This window comes from Arachis stenosperma, chromosome 3 (genome assembly GCF_014773155.1).
Source record: "Arachis stenosperma cultivar V10309 chromosome 3, arast.V10309.gnm1.PFL2, whole genome shotgun sequence".
NCBI lineage: Eukaryota > Viridiplantae > Streptophyta > Magnoliopsida > Fabales > Fabaceae > Arachis > Arachis stenosperma.
The window spans coordinates 97,398,655-97,405,173 of record NC_080379.1 but is presented as its reverse complement, the minus strand read 5'-3'; positions in this window follow the sequence as shown (position 1 = coordinate 97,405,173).

Genomic DNA, 6,519 nt, shown 5'->3' with positions numbered 1-6,519 from the left:
TTGTATGTTGGGTTTCACCGTTGTCAATGGCTACCTCCCGTCCTCTCAGTGAAAATGGTCTAAATGCTCTGTCACAGCACGGCTAATCATCTGTCAGTTCTCGATCATGTCGGAATAGAATCCAGTGATTCTTTTGCATCTGTCACTATGCCCAACACTCCTGAGTTTGAAGCTCGTCACAGTCATTCAATCCTTGAATCCTACTTGGAATACCACAGACAAGGTTTAGACTTTTCGGATTCTCAAGAATGCTGCCAATGGATTCTAGCTTATACCACGAAGATTCTGATTAAGGAATCCAAGAGATACACGCTCGTTCTAAGGTAGAACGGAAGTGGTTGTCAGTCACGCGTTCATAGGTGAGAATGATGATGAGTGTCATGGATCATCACATTCATCATGTTGAAGTGCAACGAATATCTTAGAATAAGAATAAGCTGAATTGAATATAAGAACAATAGTACTTTGCATTAATACTCGAGGTACAGCAAAGCTCCACACCTTAATCTATGGTGTGTAGAAACTCCACCGTTGAAAATACATAAGTGATCAAGGTCCAGGCATGGCCGAATGGCCAGGCCCCATGGTCTAAGAACTAAACGTCCAAAGATAGATACCAAGATGACAATACAATAGTAAAAAGTCCTGTTTATACTAGACTAGCTACTAGGGTTTACAGAAATAATTCTAAGTGCAGAAATCCACTTCCTGGGCCCACTTTGGTGTGTGCTTGGACTGAGCTTGAACTTTACACGTGCAGAGGCTTCTCTTGGGGTTAAACGCCAAGTTGTAACGTGTTTTTGGCGTTTAATTCTGGTTTGTGACGTGTTTCTGGCGTTTTACTCCAGAATGCAGCATGGAACTGGCCTTGAACGCCAGTTTTCGTCATCTAAACCCGAATAAAATATGGACTATTATATATTGCTGAAAAGCTCTGGATGTCTAATTTCCAATGTCGTTGAGAGCACGCCATTTGGAATTCTTGTAGCTCTAGAAAATCCATTTCGAGTGCAGGGAGGTCAGAATCCAACAACATCAGCAGTCCTTTGTCAGCATGAATCAGATTTTTGCTCAGGTCCCTGAATTTCAGCCAGAAAATACTTGAAATCACAGAAAAACACACAAACTCATAATAAAGTCTAGAAATGTGAATTTTTCATAAAAACTAATAAAAACATCCCTAAAAATAGCTAGATCTTACTAAAAACTACCTAAAAATAATGCCAAAAAGTGTATAAATTATCCGCTCATCACTCGGTTCACTTAGCTGTTTAGACAATGCATGTTGGCTGATATTGACATACATGAGTTTGAGAAGCAGTGGGAGGCTATGTTGGAAGAGTGTGGTGTAAGAGAGGTCGAATGGATCAGGAACTTGTATGCGAAAAAGTACTCTTGGGCAATGGCTTACATTAGGGGTCCCTTTTATGCGTGACTCAGGACTACTTCACGGTGCGAGTCTTTGCATGCCAAGTTAGGGAGGTTTGTGGAGAGTCGTTATGGCATATTGGAGTTATAATAAACTTTTAGTGATGCATTGATTTTTTGCAAGACAACGAGGCTGAGTTGGATTTTAGGTCTTGTTATGGAACACCAGTGCTTCAAACTAAGTTTGTTAAGCTAGAGAAGTTGGCCACATTGAAATTCACTCGTGAGATATTATTTAGAGCTCATGAGTCTTTTAAGTGATCGGTGCGGATCAATATCATTGGGTGCAATAACACATCGAATGGCGATATATTTATAGTTGAGAAATATCGTAAGTCCGGGTTGACTTGGCAAGTATTGTAAGATGGTCAGGGGCAGAAGTTCGGATGTAGTTGCATGAGGATGGAGTCCTTTGGTCTGCCGTACATCCACATACTAGCTGTTTTCGTTAGGCTGAATCTGTGTGCGATTCCAGATAGTTTGGTTCTAAAGAGGTGGTCGAAAATAGCAAAGAGTGAAGCAGATCATTGGTCCATTGTTAATGAAGCTATTGACAAGGGCATTTTATATAAGAGAAGGGTGGCCGCATTCATACATCTATGCACGTGGTTAGCAAAGTTTGCCTGTTTTGACGAGCATGACTTCAAAGTGTATGCAGAGAATTGTGAAAGGACACCTCCATGTTAGAGTCAAAGTACGGTGTGGCTAGGGAATCTAGTGGAGCAAGTTATGTTGGGGGAGAATTTCACAGAATAAATGTTCCTGTGCGTGTGAGGACAAAGGGAACTGGGCATGTGAACATGTCATCGACGATGATGGGGAAGAAGATGTGCAAATGTAGCAATTGTGGTCGTCTTGGACATCGGACAACCCGTTGCATCAGCGCACCAGCGTCATCCGCAATGGACAATAGAAATGGTGCGATAAATGCCGGTGAAAGTGGCAAGGTGAATCCGTATGATGTTATTCTAATTTGTGTAATATGTTTGCTGATTCAAATGTCTTTATCATGGTACACTTAGATCTAGGATTTGTAATCTTAATTTATCTGGGTAATCTCTTTCAGGACGGGGCTGATATCACATGCCATGTGAAGTTGTCTACGACAAAAGACTGACTCTCCAAGTCTTTTATGAGACTTGATGATCCATAAGGTGAATAAATTTCTGGCTGGGTGTGCACATGGTGGCTTTGTTGGGATATGAAGGGGTCAAATGCATAGAATTGTGGAAGTGGATAACTGTAGTTAACCTTCAAAGTAACTGTTGAAGCTAGTGTGTATGTGTTCCTGATGGTTGCAGTAACTTTATATTAATGTTAGTAAAACTCAAGGTAAGCAGGATGTTTAAGGTGAAATTTTTAGTAGGTATCCATTTTTATTATTTTGTCTTGGGACATGTTATGCGGTATATTTGTGGGGTGGCATTTATATTTATGGCGGTTGTGTAAATAACACTGAGTTCATCGTGTTACATGTTGCAGAATTTACTAAGACTTCAAACACTAGTGTCATAATTTTTTAACATTGTTCAACCAGTTTTGGTTCATTAGTTCTTTTGTTTTTGGACAACGTTTTAGTTGATGAGTTGTGAGTGAATATTAGGACATAGGCCTTTTTTTATCCAGGTGTTGAACCTGTGCATGTTTGGTTTTTTCCTTTTTAACATTAATAATAGCGCTCAGGCGAAAACATAATTATGGTGTTTACTATTTGAATATAAAAAATTAGTTACCGTAACGCAATTAATATATAGCATAGGAGGTAAATTTCCTTGTGTCACACTTTAGTTTCATGTGAAAAAAAAAACGATATTATTCATGTGCAGAAAACCATGGCAAAGTGTGGTAATTAAGTTATCGAAAATTTAGCATGTTGGATTATTCAGCTCACGTATGAGGACATGAGAGGTTAGACTTCGATATTTTTCTCATCTCATGTTGGATAACTATGTTCTTTTCCATTATTTGAGTCGGAAAAATTGTATTAAAGATTTCCAAAGATTTGCTAATGCGTTTGAGACTACTAAAGTTGCATGAACAAGACGAGAAACTCATAAAGATTAAATTAATATGGCGTGTCATTAAAGTAGAAAAGTTTAGCATAAGGTGGGTGTATGACAAGGTCATTATCCAACAAAACCAACTAAAATGCATAAAGAGTTTACCTCCATGGTAAGTCACGTACTCTTGGAGGTACTCTCATTACACAAGACACAGACGCCATTTACTACAAACATAAACTTAGGTTCGTAAGCTCCATGAACATAACATTAGCCACTCAAGTTGAGGCCATTTTTCTTTCGATCATAATTGAAATATAATACAAATTGTTAGCCTAGTAAAGCCTTCAACTTATAAAAATAAACATACTTGCTGCTTTAAGGTGAAAGTTAGACCGTGGTGCTCAGAATTTTAAGCCACTCTAATTCACTATTCAGGTCCACAAAAGTTTGGTGTTCATTGGTGGTGGAAAAGAAAATATTAGTTTCCGTTTTCATCCTAACTCTTTCACTTGCTTTTTGTGTAACGAGACCAAAATCGGGAGTTGGCCTAAAGGTCATCCCAAAGGCCTACGCGTAAAACATATTTTACCCATAATATTACGATTTTTGGACGATGAAATGTTGGGAAAAAAATATGGCAAGCCAAGAATGAGGAAAACGAACCTGGGGAATCAAAAAAGTCGGAGAATCTAACTTGGTGGTCGGGGATGCTCTTCTTCCACGCTGAGTCTGCCTTAAAGTGCAACCTGTAGAGGGTGGTTGTGTCGTGGTTGGTGGATGGAAATTGTTAATGTCTGGGAGTGGAAACGGTGATCCGTATACGCTGGTTATGTCCAAAGGCTCTAATTTTGACAATTTTGTAGGGCGTTCTCCGGATGAGATTGAGCTGAAAAGGTCGCATATACGAGTTGTGCACTCGAAATGAGCAACAGATGGGAGATCTACAAAAGCCTATCACGAAACATTGTTAAAGTGATTAACTTAAACGTGTTTGCGAAAGTGATTATATTTTGCAACAAAGTTATTAGTCTTTATCATCAACCAACATTTGCACAAAAAAAGTCATCATGGTTGTGAGGTTAAAAAAACTTTAACGTGTTTCTTGTACCTTATCCATCCTCGGCTGTGTCGAAGGAAGTCCAGAATCGAACTTGCCTAGCCACATTTTTGGAAGGCCCGTCGACCAGCGGGCAGTTTGATTCAGGGTGCCTACGACCTTGGCGGTTGGTTTGGATGGTGGAGGCGTTGAGAGGATTTCATCAATTGTTACGTCACCGTCGAGAGGGGAATCGAGGACAACTAAGTCGTACAAATCGAAACAACCTGACTCTGTCATAAACTTCCCTTTCTCAGCAGTTGTCCGCAAGTTAGTGTAGGTTCCTATACTCTTTCCAACAGGCTGACTTGGGCATGGTGGAGGTGACTTCTGTTGTGGCCCTATCATAGCCGAGACAACAGGATGGCTGCAAACACACCGGAATCCTAGTTCCTTGATGGTGGCATCCATCCGAGCGGAACCACGCACGATAGTCAATAGCCTTTCCTCGCATGACTCGATTTTGATTTCAAAGTTCTGTACAAAAAGTAAGCCACAAATTTTGTTCACTATTTAAAGTACTTCGGTATCTTATGTTATTGTATTAGAATCACATATGTGGACGAGTTTCTGCGAATAAGTAGGGTTTTGGCAAAAATGGTATACTTCATGGGATCTCAAAGTACATATGTTTTTAACATCGCCAAAAACAAACTGAGCATCCAATTATCCAAGTCAAAAAGTGATGGCATAATTTGATTCGCACCTCCACTGTTCGAATGAGGCGTTTTAGCAGAACGTTGGTCTCGTGGAGGTCTTTCTCTGGTCCGACCACCGTGGTTGTGACCGTAGGTGGTTGTGCACAAAAAAAATATTAACTCGGTTACTCACATCGACTGTATATATCTTCCATTTTTTAGACCCAAATGTGCAAGATTTCACGAAAAAAGGAACAAAAAATTCAAAAAACACAGCACCATTGTAGGGTCCAAATACAGGAATGAAAACTTACCACATCAATAGAAAGGTCCAAGTTAATTTGCGGGACGGCAGTTATGGTTTCGATTTTCGACGTCGGCTCCACCCTAAAACAAATAACGCCGAGATGTGGGTCATAAAAAATAACTACACAACTATTATGTAGTTCACTACATAGTATGCATCCCATGAAAACCTATACTGATTAGCACTAACAAATAAAAGCTTCGGATAGGGGAATTAGATGTTGATGCCAACGATGGATTCAGACGAAGGTGTTACTTATCCTGGGGATGGGGATCCTGGGAATCAGTGATAAAAGGAGAGAACTCTTCCATCAAGTCAAACAGAAATCCGAGAACGGACTAGTGTTTGTGTTGCGGGAGAGATGCTTGATCAAGAGAAGAAAAAATACTATTTATAATTGTTGAAGTATATGGGTGACCAAAGTTCATATGATTGTTCTCGAAATTTTATTTTATTTTTAGGGGCATTATGACCTTGGGCCGCGCACTAGCATTAATGCTCTTCAGAGTTGGCTATTATGTTGCATCATAGCTGACACTATACTCTTCGACTTCTCTTGGTGCTACTACTAGTGGAACAACAAGAATTTCTAAAAGGTTATATAAATGTTACACAACACACGCCGTGAGCATGTATAATTAAGCATTATATTCTTTTTAATAAACATGTCCTCTGTTTTTCACTCCAACAATGTCCTTCTTACTAATTCAGATCAAATGTCCATAGAAAGGACGACAAATGTGAAAAAAATAATTCCATTCACATGAAATCCTTCCCATCGTTTTCTAATGACATGATGTACCTGCATGTAACTTATAATTTTTTTTAACAGTACACATAGTTAATGTTTATAAATGTATACGTACATAGTTTCCATAGAGGTTATTAGATTTTTTTACCTTATTAGACATGTGTTTACTTTTTAGTGGACAAATAATACATATTAGAATTTTTTTATTAAACATATAACTTCCACCCGCTTAAATTATTTTGTATCCTAATGAGTACATGTTATTAGTTGACTATGTTTCTTTCCCTTTTACATGT